Genomic DNA, 10,401 nt, shown 5'->3' with positions numbered 1-10,401 from the left:
GGGAGGGTCTGTGCCCCTTCGTAAGTTTCACACTTCTGCTAATTGGGGGTGGGGGCTCCTCAAAGCTGACACTCTAGGGAGTTCTGAAGGTTGCAGCCTCAGTGAAGCAGACTAGATTCTAGGAACCCCTGCCCTCTTCTTCCCAGTACCTCCACCAGCACCCCAAAAGCCGAAGGGATCCACAGCCAAGGAAATGGAGTGTCCTTGTACACACCCAGTCCCAAGCTGTCCCAAATAAAATAAAGAACACAGGAGGTCCACCCACCCTGGAAATGGGCCAGAGGGCCCATTTTGTCAGCAATAGTCCCCACCTGTCTCTCCCCAAGGCAAAGGTGAGGTGCTCAGAGGCCTAGGGCTGGAGAAGGCCCAGCTCTGGCTCTGATCCCTGCTGCTACCACCCCCTCTATGGCTCCACCTCATCCTCCAGTTTTATACTAGGCTTCTTGCCATTGGACACCCCATGAAATAGTCTGATGCACGATAAAATGATTATTTCTTTATCTTTCAATTGTGGCAGTGGCTTTTTTTTCTCCACAGACAAGGGAGATAAGACCTTAGGGAAGGACCTGGAAAAAGCAGCTAAAGAGCAGTAAATCCTAAATATGGGGGCCCCCTTTGCTCTCTTTTCTTCTGAACACCTGGCTAGAGGGTCACAGGAAAGGACCCACCTGCATGCTGACTGAAATTCACCTGTGACGCACAGAGGCTACATCTACCTTCCACCTAGCCACGATCAGCTATTCCAACCTTGGCCTGATTGGGTTGACCAGGACCTTTCTTGAGTGTTCATGTGGAGAGACTAATACAATGACAGACGAGGGCCTGGTGAGGCGGGTGACGCTACAGGAGGCAGGGCACGAGTGGGGAAAGGACTCAGTTGCAGCTAGGCCACAAGGACCTGAGGTCTGTGGCAGGCAGGAGGTCCCCAGGCAGGAGACGAAATAGCCCAGGGGTCAGGATACACAGGCAGCACGAGCAAGGCTAAGGCTGTGCTGCCTCGGGGCACCAGCCGGGCTGGGACAGGAAGCAGGGCCAAGGAGGACAGAGCAGAGGCGGGGTGTCAGCTGTAAGAAGCATGTGCAGGGGCCAGAAGGTTTTCAGAATTCCTGGACTGGGTCAGCTTCGAATTCCATCCTTGGCAGCTGCCCTCAGAGCTCGGGCCTGAAGGCTTCTGGGAAGGTGTGAAACTGTGTGGTAAGGTGGGCCTCCTTCTCAGCCCCTTCTTGACAGCCAGTGGCCCAAGGGGAGTCTGGGTAGGTGGATCTTGGGCCAACGAAGGGCTACAGAACACAGGAAAACAGAGTAATGGGGCAGGAGAGGGGACTGGGCAACCGAGTAGGGCTAAGAAGAGCTAAGAAATAGTGAGAAGGCGGAGGGTGGGAAAGCAGACACAGGAACAGAGAAAGTCACCAGAAGAGGAAGTTGTTGAAGGACCGAAAGACCCAAGACGGAGGTGGAAGGATGTAGTCGGAGGAACCCAGCTTTCTAGCAAGAGGAGACAGTGCTTCAGAAGGCATCAGAATCAAGAAAGGGGGATGGGAAGGGGTATAAGGCATGTGGGGCAGCGGGTATAGTCTGGCCTGGCCGGGCCCAGGCGATGACTTCATACTTATCTCCCCCACCATTCCTTCCTGAGCCGCCAGCCCTGGTGACCCCCTGCCCGCATCTCTAGGGTCTAGGCCAAGCAGGCGCTGACAGGGGAGAAGGGGCCCTTCTGGGCCAGGCCCCCAAGCCTGGCATAGTGCCTGCTGGGGGGGAGGGGCCTAGAGGCCCAGCCCTTGTCAGCATCCAGGCCGGCACTTTGGAGGCAATTAGCAGCCCAGCTGAGCTAATCCCCCGCCTGCCGAGGCCAACACAAACAGGCCCAGGCCGGGTGCACACTCACCTCCCTGTTTGCTGAGGGGCCCGGTGGTCCGCCAAGAACAACACCAATAACCCGGGGCCTTCTCCAGGTTAAGAGGAGGACCGGGGCTTGCTGAAGAGCTGATAGTGCCCGACAGAGCACACTCTGGCCAGGCGCCCTGGCTGCCCCAGAAAGCCTGCCACTGTTCCCAAGCCTTGGGCCCGCCGGGAAGAGGAAGCTGGACACAAGGAGCCATATACCCCGATTCAGCACCCACCCCCGCCCATACCACCTGTGAGGGAGAAGGGGCAACCCATGCTGTGCCACCTTGGCCAGGCAGGCAGGACCCGGACCATATGGTACAATCCCAGGGTCTGCGCCAGACATGGGAGCCAGAGGCCATTCAGACCTGGACCCTTTCCTCGAGGGGCTCGAGGTCTGGCATGGGAACAGCTGTGTGTGACCTTGGAACGAGGCCAGGCTCTAGCTTCACCAGCAACCACCCCTGCCCCCAGACCTGGAAAGCTCTGTAAACCCCCACAACTGAGAAAACAAAAGGCGACCCAGGTGAGGAAACACCCTGGAACAAGTCTAAGAAACAAAGCTCCGCTCCGTGATTGCAGAGCGCTCTTCCCGGGGCCAGGGCCAGGGCTGCGAAGGCTGGAGCCGCTGTGCTGGGGTGACAAGACGCACCCGAGGCAGCAGCCCTGCCCCCCAGCCCTGCCCAGGCTCCGCGTCTGCCAGAGAGGCTGTCAGTTCCTGCCCACAGCAGGAAGGTGCTGACGATCCAGTCCCAACCCACTGGCTTGCGCCCACACCTGGCTCTAGAACATCGAGCCTGGACCAAGGTATAGATGAGTAATGAGCCCTTCTACCCTTCAATTCAGCCAAAAAGGGAAGCAGCTTTCAAAATGATCTTTTACTAGGAAACTGAAGGAAAACAAACAGGTCATAAGTACACAGACAAGCGGATTCCTAAATAGGACTTTAACCAGCACCTAAGCAGAGCACCGTAGCCGCTGCTCGTGCCTTCCCTCCTCACGAAGCCTCCGTCAAGACTGCCTGGAGGCCTGGGCTCTCACTGTTGCTCCACTGGCGCAGCCTGTGGGATCTGGAGCAAGCGAGTCACCTCTAAATCTCATCAGCAAGAGAGATGAAGAGAATGGCAGAGCCAGGCGCCCGGACCACACCCTGGTCTAATTCCAGTCTCTATTCTATACTGCCTCCCCAGCCTGGCCCCCCAACACTGGAGCTGCTGAAGGGACCGAGTGACATGACGGAGTGACATGAATGGGGAAGGGCTTCACGGCCTGGAAGGGTGATGAGACACGCGGACGGTCGCAGCCAGCGCACTGCTCTGGCTTGAAGAGCGTGCCGGGGTGTGGAGCTGGCATCGTAGTTTCCTGGTCTCACTGGGTTTCCATGAGACTAGAATTTGCTGGATCTCTCTTCTCCTGGGAGCTTTCCCATCCTCCTCTTCCCTCCTTCCAGCACCTCCTGCAGCCTGGGCCTCCTCCTCATCCCCTTCTTGGACAGCAGCTGGAGCCACCTGGGAAGCTTCAGGGATGGCTGATGGTTATCACAGCCAGGACAGGGACAGGGCGAGCTGCTACCCCTCTGCCTCCTCACAGAATTGGAGTGCATCCAGGGAAGGGACCAGGTAGGACACTGGCTGCTGGGACAAATTCCTGGCGCTTCAGTCCAGAAAGAGGGTGACAGAGAGGGTAGCACCATCATTTGATCAGAAGGGGTGAGGAAAGGGACTTTGGACAAGTTCTTCAAAACAGGCATGGCGCGGTGGAAAAACCCTGAGGACTAAAGCCACACAGCTCTGGGAGCAAAACTCTTCAAGGCTTTCCTGGGTAGGTGACCTCAGAGTCAGTTTCCCCATCTACTCTGTCTCAGAGGCTATGGTGGGGGTGGGGGGGTTGGGGCTTTGAACCAATATGCAGGTAAGTGTCCAACAAATGAGCTCCTGTCCCTTCACTTCTGAAGGGGACCTGCATTCTCCCCTTCACCTGGCCAGTTACTACAACCACACATTTGCCCACAGCACCCCATATGCATGGAGCCCCAGCCCCTTCCTCTCAGCATCCAGGGTAGGCTCAAATTGGCACCTGGTTCCTGGTGTCCTAGCTGCTTAGGTGCCCACTGGCAACCACAACAGACTTCAGTTTGCTAGGAGGCCCCCAGCATGGTGAGGGGAAAGGCAGGTCACTCCCTCCAGCTTGCCCTCAAGGGGCAGAACTCCATCCAGTTCATCCAGCAGGATGCCCCCCGCCTCTGAGACACAAACCCTTTGCTTTGCCAGTTCCGACATTTCAAAATAAATGCAGTGAGTAAAATAAGCACTTCAAATTATATACGCCATCTACCCACTGGCTAGTCCAACAGCCTGCACTGCCCTGGGGGAGGAGCCCCGTGGTTAAGAGCTCTGCAGCTACCCCAGCGCTCCCTCTCCTTCTCCGTAACTTAGTCATAGATCAAACTATTGTGAAAATAAAGCAGGTAACATCAGCTGTTACTACTGCTGTTAACACTTGAGAATGTTCCCGCGTCCACCCTCTCACAGGATCCTGAGAGTTGCTGAGCCAGTGTTTCAGGGTGGGCACCCAAACTTCAGCTCAGCAGAGATACATGACAGAAGAGCAGGCAGGCACCCGCTTTATAAACCTGCGCTTCCCCTCAGGGGCGTACCACATGGTGCCACCTGCTTGCTCATCCGGATCCTCAGCCACCCACACCCTCCAAGGATCCTTCAGGGTGGGATCTGAATATCTGCTTTATGGGGAAAGGGGAGTGTCAAGATTCAGTGAACAAATGCCAGAGAACAGAGGCGTCACCTCCAAGACAAATGCAGTGCAGCCACCTGCTGAGTGCAGGTAGGCCCAAGACTGGCCACTGGACTGATGAAAAGTAGCCCAGGACTAGATACACATCCTTTAAGTAAAGCTCTAAAACGTGACAGTTTGGTGGCTGCTACCTTCTCCAGAACAAAGGAGCCAGGGCAGCGGGATAAACCATATCCATCCACTACCATCCCTGACTGCACGACCCCACTGCCTTTTCAGGGCCCAGAGAGCCTGGCTTGGGCCTACTACCGCCACCACAGGCCCCTGCGCAAGGCCTCCCTGGAGGGCCAGCTCATGTGGCTTTGTTATAAATGACGCCCTGGACAGTCATCTGACCCATGGTCTCCTGGTCTCATCTCTGAGTTCCTGAAGCCTCGGCCAAAGACAACAGTATGGACTCATTTCTTTGGGGCCCAGAGTGGAAGGCTCCCCAGCACCTGGGAGCAGCTGGGAGTTGGAACTCAAGGACTCTTCGCTGCTGGCCTCCCCTTCCCGTGCCAAATGCATCTATAAACAAACCTTCTTGGTGGGGCTCCCTGCAGCTACTCTCCAGGGGTAGAAGAGAGAACAGGCTAGTATCAGGGCAGCTCGTGGCTTACAAGTGAGAACCAAGTCAGGCAGAATGTAGTCTGGTCCCTGGGTATGACCAGACCTGCACTGCTGGTCCTGTGCCCAGTGCCTTGGATGGGTTCGCCAATGCCCAGGATTACCACCCTGTGCCAGGCCGCTTGGTCCCCAAGAGACATGGGGCCTGTGTCACACTGCTGTAGGTCCCACTGTTTTACAAGCTGGCAGAGAGAATGAGCCTGCAGGGGCGGAGATGCCTGGATGCTGGGCTGTTGTGCGTGATCCTGTTTGCTATAAAACAGCCAGACATTCCTGGGACCTGGAATCGCGCCGAGGCCATGGAGTTAGCCTTCCCGGCCATATATCTCCAGGCGGGGGACAGGCCTGAGACATCTGAGATAATAAAGACATGATTGTCTCAGCCCTGGGGCTTGTCTCCCCTTTGTCCCAGGGCCCAGCAGCCAGCAAGAAGTTTAAAGACATCCTCCCCCTTCTCCTGGGAAAGTACAAATGCATCAGATTCTATAGCCCCTGGGGTGAGATTCCCAAGAACCAGGCCTGGGCCCCGATTCCTGCTCGTAGCTCCCAGAGCAGAAGGCAGTCAAGGGCCCACCCCATGGCCGCACACAGGAGACCACAAGCAACAAGGATGCAGAGCACTTGCACGGAGACTATCTAGTTCGCATCAGGCCCGCAACACAGAACTATTCTGCTGTAGGGAGGAAGCAGCTGAGATGCAAATGGACTTGTCCAAAGTTACAGCAGCTCAGACACCGATGGGTTTCAGGCCGACATGTTTTATTCCAGGCCTGCAACTCCGGTGGTAGCTCTGAAACTTCTCCCTCCTTTCTTAAGACACCTTCGTCCCCAATGTCCAACCTCTCAACCCCAAAAGGGGGTGGGTTTACCCTTTAGTATCAGAAGGGGAAAACTCCTTCGAAGGAAGCAAAACCCAAACTCTACAGTCTGGAAGCCAAAAAAGTAGTTGCCAGACTGGTCTTCCCTGAGTCACTTCTACCTCACTCAATCTGACCAAGTGATAGCGACCGTCTGTCCCAAGGGAGTGTGGCTTCGAGGCAGGAAAATGGAGAAAGAGGTGAGAAGAATGATCTGACTTTGTGAGTTAGTGGAAAGCAGCTCCAGCTTTCCTAGCCTCAGCACCACTGGGTGGGGAAGAATCACCAGCCACACAGAAGAGCCCAAGCAGAGGGCACTGGACTCGGGACCAAAAGACTCCAGTTTAATCTGCGCAATCTCCCAGGAGCTCAATTTGAATGGGTATTCTCGTTTATAATCAACACCTTTTCTACTTGCCTCACAGGCTTTGCTGAAGATGAACACAAACCCACCTCAGCAGCAGCTTTGGAAACATGGTGCTACAGCCGCCTGCATGTTTCCCTACTGGTTTCGTGCACAGTCCTGACTCACCCTTTCTCCCTGCCTTTCTTCTGTTCCAACCTCCAGACTCACCCTGTATTCCCTGTGCTCTCCGCCCGTCCACCTGCCAGTCCAACATAAGCCAATTCCCTCTAGCCCCCAGGCCACATCCAGGCATTTCACCCCTCCCTAGCGGCCACAATTTGATGCTGCTTCTCTGGACAGAATGTGTCCATATGGAACTGAGGGTGACTTGTTCTACAAGATCCCCAAAGACAGCATCTGTAACAAGACTGGGTTCATGAGCCAACTGAGAGGCGGGCAGAGAGGGAATTAAGACTGATGCATGACTGAAGGGTAACCAAAAGGCAGGTGATTTCACTTCTAGGGAACTGGCAACAATTTATGGATACTTGAGAAATGGGAGGCGCACTGGTGCGGGAGGGTAGTAAGGGTTCTCAAAATCGGAGGTTCAGGCGGTTAAGTATGGGTGATGAGACACTGTAGACAGTAGGCTCTTCCCCCAGTAATTTGAGAGTTTGTTCCCTCTTCTCAGTGACAGCGAGAAAGGCAAAAACTAAAGAAAACTTGCAAAGTCCCAGATGAATAATCAACCAGACTTTTCTTGCTGCTTCTCTGCCACCTAGTGGCTCCCCAGGAGCATGACAGGTTCACCTTGAGGCCATTTTCCTTGACCCCTCTGATACCTCCCTAAATACCACCAGCCAGCCAGGTATGCTGGCTGCATTACTGCTTCACCTACATTACTGCTAGGCTTCACAGCCCTGCAAATAACAACGCCTAAAGAGTAAGTATTAATGGGTACTTAATGGAGAGTCGATCCATTTTCCAAAAAGGCTTTCAGAAGTCATTTCTCCAGAACTGGAAGATCAGTGGAAAATATGACACTTAAGATCATCCTCCTGCCATTTATCACTCCTCCTGGGGAAGAGGAAGGCCAAAACTAATCTCAGTTCCTCTATAAACCCCTAACTGTTCCAAGTTCCTCAGTTAGTTAATATCTTGGTCAAGTAGATGGCACCACAGTCTCCTCTGGCCCCACAATACACTGGATACAGCACTGAGAATTGAGCAAATCATCCCACTCAATTTCTCCACCTGAAAATTAAAGGCCACACAAAAATGAATACATGAATGTTCATAGGCTCATCATGCCTAAGAGCCGAAAGGTGGAGGCAAGAGGCCATCAACTGATTAATTAGATAAAATATAGTGGCCATACAGTGGAACATTTAACCACAAAAGGGAATATACAGCCCACCACAGAAAACGTGATGCTAAGTGAAAGAAACCAATCACAAAAGACCACACACTGTATGATTCCATATATGAAATGTCCACAAGACAATCTATAGCAATAGAGAGTAAATTAGTGGCTGCTTAGGGATGGAGAGACGTGGAGGTGATAGTTAAAAGGTACAAGGCTTCTTTCTGCAGTAAAGAAAATAAATGTTTCCTCATAGCCATTCAGCTCTGTGACTGTAAAATCAGTGTTATGTACTTTAAAGAAGTGAATTGCACAGTAAATTATCTTTCAAAACTGCTGTATTTCTACCCTCCCTCCCCACTGCCCCCTGCAAGCTCCTGAAACATGAGATTGGTTTAAATAACCTCCAAAATCCCTTCCAAGTTGTCTTTTTAGCAGAAGGTGACATTGTCACTCCCAGCACTGATAAATTGGCCTGAACCAATTCAAGCTGGTATTAAGACCAATCCCATCAAAGACCACCTGAATAATTTGTTCCACACCCTCCCCCCAAGTCCTGAGTGCCCTCTTTCTCCAGGAGGGATACCCTCTCTTCCTAATGAAGGACCCCAACAGACACCTACACACCCACTGACTCCAGGAAAGACAGCAGGTACAGCCCACCCCCAGGTGCCGTCCCTCCTCCTTACGGGGGTCGTCCTAAAGCATGGCTCCAGCATTCTGACCAGCCGCTCGCTCAGCTCTCCGCGCTGTCACGGCTGCTGTCACAGCAGCCCCCTCTGCAACCGTGCGCGCCCACCAGTCTCCTTCTACATGACTCAGCAAGGACTTGTCAGCCTAGTTTTGAAACTCCTAAAGAGAGCTTTAAATACTTCTAAGATATCTGATCTTCAAGACAATTAAAAATCAGAGGGAAGGGCCTCCTCGGTGGCGCAGCGGTTGAACACTGGGTTGCGAAGTTGCCCGCAGCCTCTGCAGCGCCAGTTCGATCCCCAGCCGCCAGACGAGGGCCCCACATGGCGCGCAGACCTCTCCTGCCGCCCGCTGCTCCCCTCAGCAGTGTACTTCGTCACTCTGCCTGTTCTACTCTCCGCTCTGGCTCTGGTGAATTCTCTCACCCTCCCATACCTCTGACTGTACCCAGTGCTTGTATAAATAATCTTTAAAAAAAAAAATTATTAAAAAAAAATCAGAGGGAAATAACAACCTGAAAGTCTTCTAGCTCTTTAAAATGCTTAAAGTATTCCAAGGCACACACAAAACATAAATTTTGAGAAGCAAGGGTTTTTTCTTTATAGTCATTGAAGACTTCCAGGGATGTCCTTTCATAATCCTAGCTCTATGGAACTGGACCTGATGGGACCGTGAAGGCGCCTGCTTTCATGTTTCTTCATGGCACTTAAGACGATCTACTTGCCACACATTTCACTTGTCTGCCTTCCACTATGAAAATGCTAGATTCCACAAGCATAAGGAGTCTTGCTCTGATCACCTGCTCATGGGAGGCACTAAGGGATATTTGTTAAATAAGTTAATGAACAAATGAATGAATTACAGTTTGTGGGTAAAGGGAACATACAATATAGTTTGATGGGTACCAGGCACCTCACCAAGGCACCCCACAGACAAATGAAGCCTAAGAATTGTGGTCTCAAATGTTAGCAGGTGCTGACTGGCTCAATTTATAGATATGTAAATCAAGACTCCACTGATAAGGTCAGATTCAAACAGAGGTGCTTCTACTCTAAAATATGCATGCTTTTCCTATGATTCAGAACTGTTCCTCTTTACAATTAAAAAGTTCTACAAAGAACTGGCACTAGAGTGATTCCTGAAACACAATTATCAGCTGCAAATATTCCACCTATTTTATATAAGCTGTAACAGAGAATGACAGGGGCCTCCCTGGTGGCGCAAGGGGTTAAGATGCAACCTATGAAGCTATCCGCAGCCACTGCAGCACGAGTTCGGTCCCCGGCCAAGGCGCAACAGACCTCTCCTGACTCACCCGCTGCTCTCCTCAGCAGTGTATTTCAGTAGATCTGCCTGTTATGTTCCCCACTCTGTCTCTGGTGAATCCTCTCACGCACCCCTACTTACCCCCACACACACACCTCTGGCCTGTGCCCCAGGTTCTTATATACATAAATCTTAAAAAAAAAAATAGAGAATGATAGGCTACTCTCAGGAGTGTTATCTGTAAAAGGATACATAGCTGCACTGCTGACCATGTTAATACCCAGGTCTTACTGTATTCCCAGACACTGTCTGCCACTGCTAAGAAACCGTAACTATCCTACACAAGCAAAAACCAAATCAGGTCTTTCTGGATGCAATACACAAAATGCTATAGAGTGAACCAATCTTTAGAACCTCTCACATATATCTATGAAAACCTAATTCTTCTTGAAAACTCAACATACAGGTTTTAGAGATTTTTACTACCTGTCATCAGCAAAAAACTCTTAGAGCTATAGAGATGGTCTCACACCACTGTTCAAATCTCTGGGCAGAGTCCTAGGGAGCCCAGGGGT

This window comes from Talpa occidentalis, unplaced genomic scaffold, assembly GCF_014898055.3.
Source record: "Talpa occidentalis isolate TD23 unplaced genomic scaffold, MPIMG_talOcc4v2.1 talOcc4.9, whole genome shotgun sequence".
Classification (NCBI taxonomy): Eukaryota; Metazoa; Chordata; class Mammalia; order Eulipotyphla; family Talpidae; genus Talpa; species Talpa occidentalis.
This window is presented reverse-complemented; position numbering follows the sequence as displayed.